At 46.9% G+C, this 16,546-nt stretch overlaps 1 long non-coding RNA gene and 1 pseudogene across 1 annotated transcript; both read right to left on the bottom strand.

Annotated features, from left to right (window-relative positions):
• Positions 1-984: 984 nt before the first annotated feature.
• LOC125523454 lies at positions 985-4,849 on the bottom strand (annotated as a pseudogene).
• A 9,086-nt stretch (positions 4,850-13,935) lies between these two features.
• On the bottom strand, positions 13,936-14,760 carry LOC125524207. The gene is made up of 2 exons (XR_007290626.1): positions 14,306-14,760; positions 13,936-14,225 (listed from the first exon to the last, which is right to left on the bottom strand). It is a non-coding gene; the product is annotated as an uncharacterized LOC125524207 (long non-coding RNA).
• Positions 14,761-16,546: the final 1,786 nt, after the last annotated feature.

Genomic DNA, 16,546 nt, shown 5'->3' with positions numbered 1-16,546 from the left:
TTGGGCCGTCCATTAACTAAACTTAACTGAGCCGTGCTGTGCTCCCTCAGAGGTTCAACAACAGGAAACAGTGTGGTCCTTGACAGGACCTTAACTGAGCCTCGTTAACCACACTGTTTCAGCTGTGATTTGGACCATTCACTGAAGCTTCAACATCAGTGTGGAACTCACCACAAAAAACCGGCTGTGCCATGCTCGTACACCATCTTACCCTGTGATGCAGTGAATTTGCAAATGTTGAAAAAATAAAATAGGAAAAAAAAAACAAAGCAACTCCTCTGTTTTTGTTGCATGCTCTGTTTCGTCCCCGGTCAAACTCGTAGCAGTTTCCTCTTCATTTCCGATAGGGCACGGGTTCCTAGCCTACCTTCAAAGAGGAATAATGAACCACTCTGCAAGACATCTATGTATGCATCCCTACCTGCCATTAATATACAGTGACTGAACTCAGTAAGCAGAAGATCCAGTCACTGAATCCTTTCATACAGTAACAGTCATCGAGTAATGTACAGTGACTCATTCAGTCCATAAATACTTCATCTGCTTAACTGGATAAGCAGCATTACATTTTGAATTTGTGATTCTTTCTCGTCACAATCTTAATACTGTTACCTAAAAAGAGCAGCAACAAGAAGCATCTGTTTAACTGAATTAGCTCTGCCCGAAAACAAGCAGCTTGGCAAGAGTTCATCTGATACAACAACTTTACTGCCTTTTTGAAACAAACATGCTCTTAAAACTATGCAGCTGCTTTAGATTTTGACATCTATAAAGACACCAAATAGATTACACAGATAGATGCAGCTATATATGATTAATAAACTGAAGTTGAGTTACAAATTGCTATGAGGAGTCCTGGATCTTGGTAAAGAGAACTAGAGAACATGGTAAGCATAAGAGGCTATATATACCTCATTGAAGGCATAACCACATGAGGCCCTCGGCATACACAAGCGCATGCAACCGAAGAATTCAGCGCATGGCCTAGCCAACTGTTCTCTGTGGAATTGCTTCAACCAAATTCCAATATGCGCCTCCTTTTGAGAAAGCCACCTCCAAGTTGGGACAACATACGATACGCAGTCTCTCAAGGGCTGGGAGTTGCTGGAGGAGTCCCTCCGGCAATGTCTCTACCTCTGGACACCCATCCATAACTAGATAGTTGAGCGCAGTGACTCCATACATTCCATCTGAAAATGTTGTTAGGGCATCTCACTCATACACACAGAGTTCTAGCAATTTTTTGTTGTTCCCCAGAATTGCTGGCATGGTCACCAGCTTGCGACAATACCAGATCAACAATTTTTTAAACAGATGCAGGCAACTTTGGTACCTCCACCAAATTTCCACATTGTTTGATTTGAAGATCCTGGAGTCGAGGAGGCATGGCATTTTCGTCAGCAGATATTGTTGATGGAAGTGAACCAGTTAAGTTGGAACAACCGAGCACATTTAGAAGTCGAAGACAACTCAAGCTTCTGAATTCTATCGCTGGCCATTGTACTATACTACTGTTGCCTCTAATCTCCATTGTTTCAACAAAACCAAAATGGTTCCATATATTCCGTTGTATTTGGGATGGTTCAGATGAGAAAAGGCAGTTGCAATCTACTATATCCACATCATTAATAAATCTGCAAGGTATTATTTTCAGCTCCTCATCAAAGAGCTCTATATTTTCTGCGAAGCCTTCAAGCCTCAATTTCACGCTAGAGTCACCAAGCCTCGAGAAATGAAGGTCCATCCGCCGCCAACGATATGTAGGGTGCATATCAATTATGCCTTTGCACTGAAGATTAGATTGCACTGAGAGATTAAACATGTGGCGAAGGGGAATGCAACTTCGGCCCTTCACCACTAGTTCTTCTAGTAAAGGGAGCATCTTCGGCTTGCTTGCTATTGGGCATAGAGAAATAGTTAGCTTCTTGAGCAGAGGGGATGATACATCTGCCACTAGTCCTGGCACCTCCTGGTGCCATCGCTCTAGTCCATCCATGACGGCAATTATCATATGTTCCAATTTAGGAAAGAAGGGTGGTCTAGAAGTATTGGATTCCCTGATGTCAGTATCTTCAGTGCCAACACATATACTTGTCAACCTATGCAAGCCGCTCAAACACAAGTACACGAGGGAGGGCAGCCGCCATAATGGTGGAGGATCCTTGCAATTCATGCAGTCACTCGGACTAAGTTCACTCAGATGCTCTAAAACTGTAGAGTTGTGCATCCATGATGACAATTTAGCACCAGTGTAATTATGTAACACTAGAATTTCAAGCCTTTTGTGGGGAAGAAGGGCCTCTAATATTGCTTCTGCTTTAGCATCTGCGTATTGAATACGAGTACTGTAAGGTTCACGTTCCCAATTGAGTGACAATCGTTTCAAATTATGTTTGGTAGACAGGTTGCATTCTTTAGCATTTTCTGCAGCATGCACTTTTCTCAGCTTAAACAAAGAAAGAGCACCACCTAGATTCAGATCTTTCAGTTGATCAATTCCACGACCTGCATCACTATCAATGACATAACTTGTCAATGTCTGTAGAGAATTCAGCTGACCAATACCCTCTGGCATGCGCTCCAAACTTCTACACCCAACAAGGAAGATATGTCGAAGACTTCTCATATATTTCATGCCTTCTGGTATATAATTTCTCCAGCCATGTACAACTAATGAGCTTCAATGTTTGCAAGCTATACAGCATGGTAATGGCTTCAGGCAGTGCATGTACACTAGAGTGAGAAAAATCTAGATAGCGAAGATGCTTCAAGTTTTTCATATGTCCCTCGGTTGAGAATGTCTTGAGTGCTCGCAAGGACATAAATTTTGACTTGGTCATACTCAGCAACTTGGCTTCACCACGAGGAAAGCCGCTCACTTTGGACTAATATCGTGCGGGCCCGGGTAGCTAGAATTTCCTCCATGGTTGCAATAGCTTGATTACTGACATAATGAACTGACAAATGTTGAGCCTCATGCTATAATGATCTAGCAGCTGTGGATCCTTGCAGAATCTCCTGATGTGATGAAGATTTTTGCAGAATGGAGCAATCTTCCGCTTATGGAGTCAGCAAGATTATGCATGAGATCATGCATCTTGCAAGTAGTTGGTCGATGGATTTCCTCATCTTCATACGCAGAGAGTAGATCCTTTTGAATCTTCACATCTTGGAGGAAACATCTACAAACTAGCATATTGAAAAATTGTTGGCCTCTTGTTTCTGATGCAATAAAGTCATTTGACATCCAAAGTTGGATTAACATGTCTTTATCTACCGGGGTATCCTTGGGGAAAATAGCACAAAATGAAAAACATATTTTTTTCTTCTGATGCTAAGTGATCATAGCTCAGTTGCAGTGCAGGTACAACCTTGGTTCCAAGGATGTCACTCTTCCAGACAAAACTGTCCTGAACAGAAAGCCATTCACTGTGATGCTTCGAACAAAGTAAAGCTGGCATGGTCTTGATAGCAAGAGGCAACCCCTTGCACTACAGGACAATAGTCTTAGCCATTGAAGCCAATTCCTCTTGCTTTTCCACTCCCCTTCCAAATGTGTTTCTATTAAAGAGCTCCCATGATTGATCCTCATTTAGAAGTGATATCTGAAATGGAGGAATTGTCCCCATGATAGAAGCAACTTTTGTCTATCTTCATTCCAAACATCATCCAGCACTAGGAGGTACCTTTTCTTGTCCAAAACCCCACTAAGTTCCTTCTGCAGTGCCTTAATCTGAGTCAAATCACACTTCATTGTGACCACTTCTATTACTGATCAGATTATCTCTTCGATAATAAACTTATTGGAGACACAAACCCATATGACCAACTCAAAATGATGCTTCACCCTCTGATCATTGTGCACAAGTTGGGCAAGGGTGGTCTTACCAATTCCTCCCATACCAACTATGGGAAGCACCATGACATTGTTTCCATTATTGTTATTATGGCCAAGCAATAGGTTCACCACTAGTTCCTTCTCATCTTGTCTGTCGACAATCTCTAGCTCATCGATACGAGTGTGTGTTTGCTGATGAAAAATGCTTGGTGCCTCGGAATCTTGTAGGAAGTGGAAATTGTTCATCTCCACAACAAGTTCATCAATCGTCTCAAGGGCATCCTTCAACTTCCAACTCATGTGAAAACGGAAAACAACCAGGCTATTGGCGGTGAAGTAGCTGAGCAGCTGACATGAATACAAATAAATTCAAATTTAAAGGCTTCCAATTTCCAAATTAAACCTTAAATTGAAATTGAAAATGGGAAGTTGTGACTAATTGAAAACAGAGATGCATTGTACCCCCTATGAACAGTAAATGAAAAACAATAAATTGAAATTATAAAGATTCCATCACAACTAATTGAAAACAGAGCCAGCCGAGGCGGGGTACTTTTTCTCTAGGAAGAAAGGTAGGATGAGGACGAACCTTAGATGCCTCGGAGGGGCGGCGGAGCTTGGCGGCATGGCGGCGTAGCACCTCGTAGCGGAAGTCGTCGAGGACATCGTCAGCATGGTAGGCTGCGGTCTTGAGGTCCTTGATCCATAGGCTGACGGCGGGGTTTGTTCGGCTCTTGACCTCGGCGTCTAGCAGGATGCACTGGACAGCCGCGAGGTGGCGCTCGAGCTTCCGGCGGGACTTTTCCAGCCCCCAAGCCCGCAGCAGCTCGGCGACAAGCGCGTCGCCGGCCTTGGCAGCGACGCTGCCGAGCAACGGCATCAGCAGGGAGCCCATCTCAGTTAGTCGCCGCCTGTGGGTGGCTCAACCGGTGGTGCGCTGGTCTCAGTCGGTCGCCGGCGGCGGTGGGTGGCTCAATGGAATGGATAGCAGTCGGCCAGGTGAAGTGGAATGCAAAGGAGAATGAAGGTGGGAAAGAACCTAGCTCGCCGGAGTGAGAAAGAAAGGATGAGACCCCCGGAGCAATTTTCGAGATGATGCTTTGCTTTGCATTGCATTGCTTGTGTGCCAAAGAAGAGAAAGAAATAAAGGAGATGCTTTGGATCGCTTTGTCGCTTTGCTTTGTTTTGCTTGTGTTCCGTGAAAGAAAGAAGCAGATGCCATCGATGGAGGAGGGCAAGAAAATTCCTCTCATCACTACTTGCAGCTCCGTGCATGGTGCTCACGACTCATGTTGCCGTCCAAGATAAGAGAGATGATCTCAGTGACTGAATGAATATAAAAGAGGTGCACGCTTTACTGTCCGTATGCATTACATTGTTTTCCACAGTGTTACTCTTTCCGTTCGGAATTACTTGTCTTGTAAATGGATGTATCTAAAACTAAAATTTGTCGCAGAAATGGATGTATTTAGACGTATTTTAGTTTTAGATACATCCATTTCCAAGACAAGTAATTCCGAACGGAAAGAGTATATACAAAAGCTTCATCGCATAAAAATTCAGTAATCAGTACTGTATTCAGTAATAGACTTCTCTCCAGAACCAGTGCATTATAATATTCAGTAGTGAGTACTAAAGTATTATTATTTCAGTAAGCAGCAGAGGAGGTTTAAAGGAGCATATGAATATTTGTGATTCTTCTTTCTTGCGTCTCGCCACAGTCTTTATACTGTCCATCATCATGCCACAACACAACAAGTTGTTCAAGGTACATACATCATCTGATATTGAGCCGAAGCTCATCATTATGGTGGACAACGAGTCAACTCTGCTTTCATTTTATACCCAGGGGGGTTTCATTGCTGAAACTTGAAAGACGACGGACCGTGTTATTGTTACTTGAGGAGAAGCAATCTCAGCCGTCAGTTTTCGTTTATCCCTCCTCGATCAGACCATCTGGGCCATCCACTAACTGAACTTAACTGAACCCTGATGTGCTTCAGTTCTTCAGTCAACCACAAGCTACCTGAAAAACTGCATGCGTCAACCCATGCAAGCTTCTCAGCTTGATAGGAAAACCACTGCAGTACCAAAAATCAACTGGAAGAGTGCATCTAAGAGAAAGAAATGATGGTGTTCTTACCCATGACAAGAGTGTTTGCTGAGAGGCTGCCACTGCTACATAGCGATTTTCATTCTCTCCATTTGGAGTGCTAATGTGTACGTATTTTCTTTCCAGATGCTTTAGTTTCTTTCTTCAAGAAGGACAACCCTGTAAGACATATACCCCACGAGGGAGAAACTCTTTAGATAGGTGCAAGTTTTGACATGTACAAAGGGACCAAATCGATGGAGAACAAGGTAAAGTGAAGAGGTTATATATACCCCACGAGGCCAGCATACACAAGAAGCACATACATGTTCAGCACATACATGTTCATTAAGATCCAACTAATCTCTTTGGAATTGCTTGAACCAAATCCCAGTACGGGCCACCTCTTGACAAGGCCTCCTCCAAGTTGGGGCAGCCCCTGATACGGAGTTTCTTAAGGGCTCGGAGCTGCTGCAGGAGTCCATGTTGTAGTGTTTCTAACTTTGGGCACCACTCCATTCGCAGCTTCTTGAGCACAGTGACTCCATACATTTCATCTGAAAATATCGACAGTGCATCGCACCCATGCACACCGAGTAATATCAGTTTTATTATGTTCCCAAGAATTGTTGGCATGGGCACCAGCTTACGACAACGATTGATGTATAATATTTCAAGAGATTCAGGTAACTTTGGTACCTCCACCAAATTTCTCACAATCTATAAGTGTAAGGTGCTGGAGTTGAGGAACTAGGTCATTTTCGTCTTCAGGTATTGTTGATGGAAGTGAACCAGTTACGTTGGAACAACCCGACAAGTGTAGATGTGGGAGACAATTCAAGTTTCTTGCCCTTGCCCTTGCTGGCCGGCGAGGCCGGCCATAGTGGGGATAACATAAGTAGTATCATGCACTTGGGACTCGCAAACTTGCTTATGTGACAGATAATTAAAGAAGAGAGATGGTTATAGTAACATAGGTAGATACCGTAACATAATAAATGTGATGCTACTATGTGTCATGCATGACAATAAATGAGACCATGTATGATACTAACCTATGATACTATGCACTATGATACTATATACTAGTATCATATGCATGATACTAGTATATGATACTCCCCACTATGACCAGCCTGAGAAAGCTCTCAACTACACACGGCACATATTAATTGGATTGAATGACTCCCCTGCCTCATGGTAGTGTGATTTTTAGCACTGGAATTCTAAGGGCATCTCCGGCCGCGCCCCCAACAGGCCCCCCCAGGCCACTTTTTCGGCGCCGGCGCCGAAAAAACGGCCCAGTCGCGCCCCCAGGACGCCGAAAATCGCCGGTTCGGACCTTTTTTCCGCCCGGCGGTCACAGGCCGAACCCGGCGCGCTGGGGAGCCGTTGGGGGCTCCGGCGCTAGGGAAAAGCACGCCTGGCCCACACCGACAGGGGAAAAGTCAAGGTTTTCTTTCCCCGACTCGCCTCGCACCCCCCGCGCCCTCGGCCACCACTAGCTATATCCCGGCGACGGCCGCCGCCCTACTCCGCTAGATAGCCATTCCCCGCCGGAAAATAGCAGCACTTCGCCGCGGCAGCCCCTCCCGCAGCAGCTGGGCGTTTCCGGCCGCCGTTTCCGGCCGCGGAGGCGCGGTTTAACGGCAGGTACACGCCCACCGAGCGCAAGGTGTTCAGCGTTTTGCCTGCCTCGGCGATGGACTCGGATGAAATACGAGTTTTTATTAGTTGAACAATATAATTTGTATTGAATTATTTGTTGTTGTAGTATTTTGTTGAAGTATTTGATTTTTCTGTGATGAAATATGTGATAAGAAATAATTGTGTTGATAATTGAACGCCTAGACACGGCGAAACCACGCCGAATATGGGCCTATTCTCGCCCATATGGGCCGTTTATTCGCCGAAATTGGGCTGCAAAGTGGGCCAATTTCGACGCCTGGGGCGAGCTGGGGGCGACGACTGGGCGCAAACCCACCCCCAGCGCCGAGTGCATCGCCGGCTCGCCCCCAGGGGGCGATTTTTATGCGTCCTGAGGGGCCAACGGCTGGAGATGCCCTAACACCACCCGGCCCCTTCATTCCCTATAAGACACTCCTAGGCAGATGGCCATGGCAATTGAGTCAGCTGATTGATCTCAAGACGCTGTCGGTCGAGGAGTTGACCGGACGTCTCTCGGCTTGTGAGGACCACTATGACCTCAGACGGCACCAAGCAGTCCATCGGCCAACTCATGTACACCGCGGAGGAGTGGGCTGCTCGTGAGCGTCAGTTCGCCGACGGCAGTTCATCACACGGCGGCGGCGGCAAAAGCAAGTCGTCAGGAAAGCCTAAGCCATAGAGTGGCGGCAAACCTGCGTCGAACAGCGGAAAGGGCAAATGCCACTATTGCGGCAAGACTGGACACCGGAAAAAAGACTGCTGGTCATGGCTAGAGAAGCAGAAGGAACACGGGAAGAAGGAACATGCTAACCTCGTCCGCGACGACGACGATGAACATGATCAGGGGTTGTTTATGGCCGTGGTCATCAACGCTTCCACACCCGAGTTGGTGGCGCCGCAAGCTGTGTTTCTAAACGAGGAAAAGGTGATTCCTGTGCCTTCACCCAATGGCCTTTGGTACTATGATACAGGGGCGTCCAGCCATATGACTGGGAAGAGGAACATGTTTTCTACATTTGATGAAGGTGTACACGGCACAGTGAAATTCGGAGACGGCTCTCTGGTGGCTATAAAGGGCAGGGGCGCTGTTGTGTTTCGCTGCCAGAATGGTGATCAACGTGCTCTCTCTGAAGTCTATTTCATTCCCAGCTTATGCAGCAATATCATCTCAATAGGGCAGTTGGATGAGGGTGGATGCCGGATAGGGATTGAAGATGGGATCATGACCATCCAAGATCTAGGCAGGCGCATCCTGACTCGCGTCAAACGGACGGCGAGCAGATTGTACACGGACGTATGAGCATTGACGCCCCAGCCCGTCTCCTCACCAAGACTGAAGATGTCACCTGGCGCTGGCATGCGAGGATGGGACACCTGCACTTCAGAGCTTTGCGAGCCATGTCTTCGTAGGAAATGGTATGCGGGATGCCGGTCATTGACTGCGTCGAGGAGTGCTGTGATGGTTGTGCATTGGGCAAACAACACCATGCCCCTTTTCCTCAAGTGGCCGCATACAGAGCAGAAAAGGTCTTGAGCTTGTTCATACAGACTTGTGTGGCCAATCACACCAACCACACCGGGTGGCAGTAAGTATTTCTCGCTGATAGTTGACGATTACATTCGATACATGTGGTTGGAGTTGCCGAAATCCAAGGATGAAGCTCATCAGAAGTTTAAGAAAGTGCAGGCAATGGCTGAGAACGAAGGAAAATGCAGGCTTCGCGCATTCCACTCTGACCGGGACGGTGAGTTCAACTCCATTAAGTTCAGAGAATACTGCGAGCAGCTAGGCATCAAACACTACACGACCACCCCGTACTCCCCTTAGCAGAACGGAGTTGTTGAATGCCGGAATCAGACCGCCGTCGAGATGGCGCGTTGCCTGCTCAAAAGCGTGTCTGTGCCGTCATATTTCTGGACTGAAGCAGTGAAGACTGCGGTGTACCTGCTCAACAGACCTGCCACGCGCAGCTTGGACGGTGTGACGCCGTATGAGGCTTGGGCCGGCCACAAGCCAAGTGTGCTGCACCTACGGGTGTTTGGGTCTGTGGCGCATATCAAGAAGCTTTGCCATGGAGTGATGAAGCTCTCGGATCGATCAACCCCAATGATCTTCATAGGCTAAAAGGAAGGAACCAAGGGCTATCGTGTGTACAATCCGGCTACACAAAAGGTACAAGTCACACGTGATGTTGTGTTTGAGGAAAGCATGCAGTGGAGCTGGAGCACCCAGGGTGCGGTCACCGCACCCACACTGACGACATTCACTGTGGTATACGCCAATGGCCACGGTGTGCACGAGCTGGACACGAGCGGCTCACCTGCGTCTACGCCGAGAAGCAGGGCGCCACGACCACCCTCTACGCCACCATTGGGGACGCCGCCGGACTCTACCGACACGCTGACCGCATCGACGCCCGCCACACCGCAGACCGAGCCATGCACCCCTGTGGTGACGCGGGAGCCACGATGGGCCACGCCGCCCACGCACAATGACACACGCGATGTCGACTCCGGGCTGATAAGATACCGGCGCCTCTCCGATGTTCTCGACGAGACAGAACATGAGGTTGTATGGGAGGAGCCTGATCAGTGCTTGCTCACGGCAGAGGAGCCGCGCGAGATCACTGAGGCGCTGAGCGACAGGGCCTGGAAGGCGGCAATGGATGCGGAGATGGACTCCATAGGCGAGAGCAGCACCTAGGAGCTCGCCCACTTGCCGGCCCGCCACAAAGCCATTGGCTTGAGTGGGTGTACCGCGTCAAGCGCGATCCTGACAGCAACATCGTCAAGTACAAGGCGCGTCTGGCGGCGAAAGGCTATGTGCAGCGTGAAGCCATGGACTTCGAGGAAGTTTCCGCGCCAGTGGCACGGATGGAGACCGTGCGGCGGCTCCTCGCGCTCGCTGCGCACTATGGCTGGGAGGTGCACCATATGGATGTCAAATCCGCCTTCCTCAATGGTAACCTCGCCGAGGAAGTGTACGTGGCGCAGCCGCCGGGGTACGTCACTGCCGGCAGGGAGCAGCAGGTCATGCGGCTTCGGAAGGCGCTCTACGGATGGCGGCAAGCTCCGAGGGCCTGGTACGCGAAGCTGGACGAGACCATGAGCACGCTGGGGCTCACGCGCAGCGCACTGGAGCATGCCGTGTATCGCCGTGGGGATGCACATTCATTCCTGCTAGTTGGTGTGTATGTCGATGATCCCATCATCACCGGCACAGACCAAGCATCCAGCACCGAGTTCAAGAAGCAGATGCAAGAACTCTTCAAAATGAGTGACCTCGGTCTCCTAAGCTACTACTTGGGCATCGAGGTAACCCAATCCAAAGACTCAATTACTTTGTGTCAGAAGAGCTATGCAGAAAAGATACTTGAAGCTGCAGGGATGACAGGGTGCAATGGGTGTCAAACACCCATGGAGTGCCGGCTCAAACTGAAAAAAGATGATGAGGCAAAGGCTGTTGATTCCTCTCTGTATCGCAGTATAATCGGGAGTTTGAGATACTTGGTACATACCAGGCCAGACATTGCACATGCTGTGGGGATTGTGAGCAGGTTCATGGAGAAGCCAACAGCCACCCACTGGACAGCCATCGAGTAAATTCTTTGGTATGTGCGTGGAACTCTCAAACATGGCTGCTGCTACTGAGAAAGCTACACTGCTTGGATACAGTCACTACTATAAAAACAGCTATAACCAATATGGACACTAATAGCGCACTGTATATGTAATGCGCCATTACTAAATACTAATGGCGCACCATGTGTTGGTGAGCCATTAGTAATTTTTTTTAATTTTTTCGAAACTACTAATGGCGCACCGTGGGATGGTGCGCCATTACTAGTTCAACTAGTAATGGCGTACCACTCCCACGATGCGTCATTAGTAATTATGTTTCAATTTTTTTTTTAAACTACTAATGGCACACCGTGGGAGTGGTGCGCTATTACTAGTTGAATTAGTAATGGCGCACCATCCCACGGTGCGCCATTAGTAATTTGGCCCAAACATTCCCCCGAATGCACCCCCTGGTGGACCGCCTTTTCAGTTTCAAAAAATAAATAAAAGAAAATGATAGAAATGTCAAAAAAATAAAAGAAAATAAGATTCCCATGTGATATGTGGTCTAGTTGTTAGCAAAATTTACAAACATGAATTTTCGACTTTTTTGCAAAATCTCTCGAGAATTTGTAAAAATGGGCATAACTTTTGCATATGAACTCGGATGAAAAAAAATTTATATGAAAAATCATCTACTCAAAAAGTTATATCCGAATTTAATCAGGGAAACCCCGTTAAACATTTACAAAATCCTCAAAAACCTAACAGGAAAAAAGATACGGGGCTTTTAAGATCTGGAGAGGCAAAAAAATTCAAAAAAATTCAAACTTACTAATGGCGCACCTGCCCTGCCCATGGTGCGCCATTACTCTCTTCCCGCCTTCAAAATTCAAAATAAAAAAAATAAAAAAAGTTACTAATGGCGCATCTGCCCATGGTGCGCCATTAGTATCTTCCCGCCTTCAAAATTCAAAATAAATCAAAATAATAATAATTAGTAATGGCGCACCTGCCCACGGTGCGCCATTACTATGCCGTATATATGGATGGGCGTGTCCTCTCCTCCTTACCTCTTCATTCTTCTCCTCCACTCCACCTCTCCTCCACTCCATCTCCTCGTCTCCTCCACTCCATCTTCCCTTCTCTCCTCCACCATACTACCCTCCTCCTCTCCGGCGACCTCCTCCTCCTCCTCCTCCTCCTCTCCGGCGACCTCCTCCTCCTCTCCGGCGACCTCCTCCTCCTCTCCGGCGACCTCCTCCTCCCTCCTCTCCTCCCCTCCCCTCCCCTCACGGTTTCTCCTTCCTCCTCTCCGGTGAGCTCCTCCTCCCTCGTCTCCGGTGAGCTCCTCCTCCCTCCTCTCCGGTGAGCTCCTCCTCCCTCCTCTCCTCCCATCCCCTCATGGTTTCTCCTTCCTCCTCTCCGATGCTCCGGTGAACTCCTCTCCGGCGACCTCCTCCTCCTCTCTGGCGATGTAGGCGAGCGCCTCTCCGGTCACCTCCTCCTCCTCCTCTCCGGGGAACTCCTCTCCGGCAATAGAACACGACAAAAGAACGTACAAGATCCAAAAATGGGAACAACATTTGAAATAATATCGTGAAAAAAACGTGCAAAAAATAGGCAAAAAAATCGAGATCCAGATCCAAATTCAAAATTCAAAAATAGCAATGGCGCACGGTGGGGGTTAGATGGTGCGCCACTACTATTTTCCCGCCTTCAAAATTCAAAAATACTAATGGCGCACCGTGGTCTATACTAATGGCGCACTAGTGGCCTATACTAATGGCGCACCGTGGCCTATACTAATGGTGCACCAGTGGTGCGCCATTAGTATACCAGATACTAATGGCGCACCCGTGGTGCGCCATTAGAATTTAATTCTAATGGCGTGATGCTAGTGGCACACCAGTAGTGCGCCATTAGAAGGCAAAACTGGTGTGCCACTAGCATGCCTTTTCCTAGTAGTGAGTGATAGCGGCCACGCTGGAGACATTGGAGATCGCAAGAGCACTTCTGGCCAGGTTTTCTTCCTTGGTGAAAATCCTGTGTCTTGGACCTTTCAAAAGCAAAAGATCATCGCAATCAGCTCCTGTGAGGCAGAATATGTGGCAGCGACCGCGGCTACTTGTGTGGTTGAGCCGCCTTCTTGCAGAAATGAGAGGGGAAGAAGTTAGTGCGTTCAAGCTCTTGATCGACAACAAATCTGCCATTGCATTGGCTAAGAATCCTGTTCACCACGACAGAGACAAGCACATCGATGTCAAGTTCCACTTTATCCGTGACTTTGTGGAAACAAGGCAAGTGGAGATCGATCATATTGGCACAAGAGATCAGCTAGCCGAGACAATATCACCTGAAAACCACATATTCAGTGGAATCCTGGAAACATGAGCACAGACTGTTGGATGCTATCTGTATGGGCCAGATTGACTCGTAACTGCTCAGCGCTATTTGCAAAACAACGCCCGCAACCAGAGAGTACATTTGACATGGAACCCCTCAGGCCTACAAGTAAACACAGCTAGCCTCTTGCCACTTATTTCCAGTTTTTTGTCAGCAAGTAGGATCTGTAAGCCACGCGCTGTGCCTATGATTCACCACGCATGCCAGACATGCATACCCATCGATTTAAAATGGAAAAGTAGCTGCAATGGATACCAGAACTGACATAAGCTGATGTAAAATAGTCTCCTAATAGCAGAGTACCAGCAAAACCGCATTTAGGAAACTAAAACAACTAACAGGCAATGCCACAGACCAGACAACAAAAAACTGAAGGAAGCTAATTTTAGTAGCCCAGTATTCACTTGCAGTACTGCATACTTCAACAACATGTACAGTAGTTAAGGCATGATAGCCACATTATGCTAGGGAGTTTTGTTACAACATAGACACATCACTAACTCATTAGCCATTAACAGTTATAGTAAATCTCACGTTTATACATCGGACATAACTCGAGTACAAGCTGAAGAATGTATCAGTGCACCACTACAGCTCCAAACATCCTGCAGTAGTCTTTGTTTATGAAACCTTCACATGTCTTTACTGCCACCAGCAAACCTGAAACAAAAGAGTTGAATTTTTATACTTATATTTTAAAACGAACTTAACAACAATCTATGAAAAGAGGCACAACATACGTATTCTCAATCATACGTTTTACCGCAAGTTTAGCCTCACACCCACATCTAGTGATTTTCCTCTCATATTTCCTCTTACTGCCAGTGCCTCGTTCCAGTAGTTAACCGCATTATGCTAGGGTGTTTTGTTACAACATAGACACATCACTAACTCATTAGCCATTAACAGTTATAGTAAATCTCACGTTTATACATCGGACATAACTCGAGTACAAGCTGAAGAATGTATCAGTGCACCACTACAGCTCCAAACATCCTGCAGTAGTCTTTGTTTATGAAACCTTCACATGTCTTTACTGCCACCAGCAAACCTGAAACAAAAGAGTTGAATTTTTATACTTATATTTTAAAACGAACTTAACAACAATCTATGAAAAGAGGCACAACATACGTATTCTCAATCATACGTTTTACCGCAAGTTTAGCCTCACACCCACATCTAGTGATTTTCCTCTCATATTTCCTCTTACTGCCAGTGCCTCGTTCCTCCCCCTACTCTATTTGCTTTGGTTTGCAAACCTAGCCCAACTAGAAGTGCTAATCTTGGAGGAGACAACCAGAATCCACGCCCATGTCATATCTATTTGCTTTGCAAACCTAGCCCAACTAGAAGAGATGGAACTACTAGATGAGCCACGAAAAGAAGACAATGGCAAAGTATAGAAGATGAACAATGTAATAGGAATCTGCATACCTTCAGACTTAGATCCAGTACCAATCCGATGGGGAATGCTCAGAGGATGATTGGCGTGTTGGGCCAGCCGCCGAAGATGAGGGAAGGCCGGAGAAGAATTAGCCACGATCGCCGGCCGCCGGCCCAACGCGGAACAAGGGCGTCGTGCTGGCCGAAGCGACCATCTCCTAACCCTAGTTGATGGGGGAAAATTGAATCGGGATAGCTCCATAGGGAAAGGGACGGATGGCTCATCTTCCATCAAGGATTTGTACTGAGGTACAGGAAGATTACGGGGTCCTTTTTGCATTTCGTCCATCGTTTCATCTCACATCGCAAAATCCTCATCCAACGGCACAGGATCAAGTTTCCGTGCTTCCACTGAATACATGGTTTCCATCAAATATGTACTCGGGCTGACCAAGGCACTGGGGCGTGTCCGGTTCGTTGAGCTATGGCAGAAACTTAGCGTCAGGGAAGTGACCGTGGGACGTTGAGCTTAGGGGGGAAATTTGTTAGCCTGAATAAGCTCAAGCCCACGAACGCTAGGTTGTTTTTTCCGTTTTAAAATAAGGTGCAGCTGGGCTGATGTGACCCACACATGCACATAGATTAGGGAGGCGTACGTAGCGGGTGCTCTCCAGTTTCCTTTCTGTTATTCCTTCTGGTCGCTTGGCTTTCGCTATGGACGTGATCGCGGGATGGCGCGATCTACGCGGATCATGGCGGCTAGACCGGGAGGGTAGACTAGCTCTTGTAATTCAGATAGAAGGAATGAGAAAACGGAAAAGGCTGCGCAGTTACGGCAGCACCAAAAAAAATCTGCTCGTCTCTCTCGTGTCCGTCTTCCTTCCTTGCCCATTCCTCCCTCTCTCTCGCTGATCTGACGACGACAGTACCTTCCAGACTGGTTCATTTATCATAGTGTTGATGAGGGGCGGACCCAGGACAAAAATGACCCGGGGTCCCATGTCTATTACATATATGTGGATATCAAGTCATAATGTAGATAAAAGTAACACACTTATAACAATACAATATACCTAGAATACCATATGACGATGAATATGATTGCAAAAGGTCCAAAATAAAGAGTTCGCTTGAATTATTAGTTGATTGCTAGAAACTGAACAGCAAATGAGAACCAAAGTTTTCAAATTATGAATAAATTATAACCGCTGACGAGAAAAAGCAACACTAGATCAGGATTGCCAATAAAAAAATCACTTAGCATATATTAATTACAGTTGTGTAATAAGTAAGTTAAAACCATTACCTTTCTAAAATGGTTTCCTGCATTCTTTCATGGCCTCAAAGCGAACAATCACAGCATCATTTGTATCCTACCTTATTTTGCTTTTCTCCACATAACAAATAAGGATGTACTTCAAGGCATCGTCACCAAGGCGGGGCCGGGACATCAACCTGTTCATGTAGTGATGAGACATCATTTTGTTCGACCAAGAGTCGCGGGATCGAGGCATCATTCTGATTATGTTCATGTGATGGGCCTTCATCTTGCACTATGGTTCTCCTCCTTTTTGGAAACCTTTCCATAAACTGAGCTT

The sequence above is a fragment of the Triticum urartu genome, chromosome 7, assembly GCF_003073215.2.
Source record: "Triticum urartu cultivar G1812 chromosome 7, Tu2.1, whole genome shotgun sequence".
NCBI classification, from domain to species: Eukaryota; Viridiplantae; Streptophyta; class Magnoliopsida; order Poales; family Poaceae; genus Triticum; species Triticum urartu.
The sequence above is the reverse complement of the archived record's forward strand: the minus strand, read 5'-3'. Positions and strand labels throughout refer to the sequence as shown.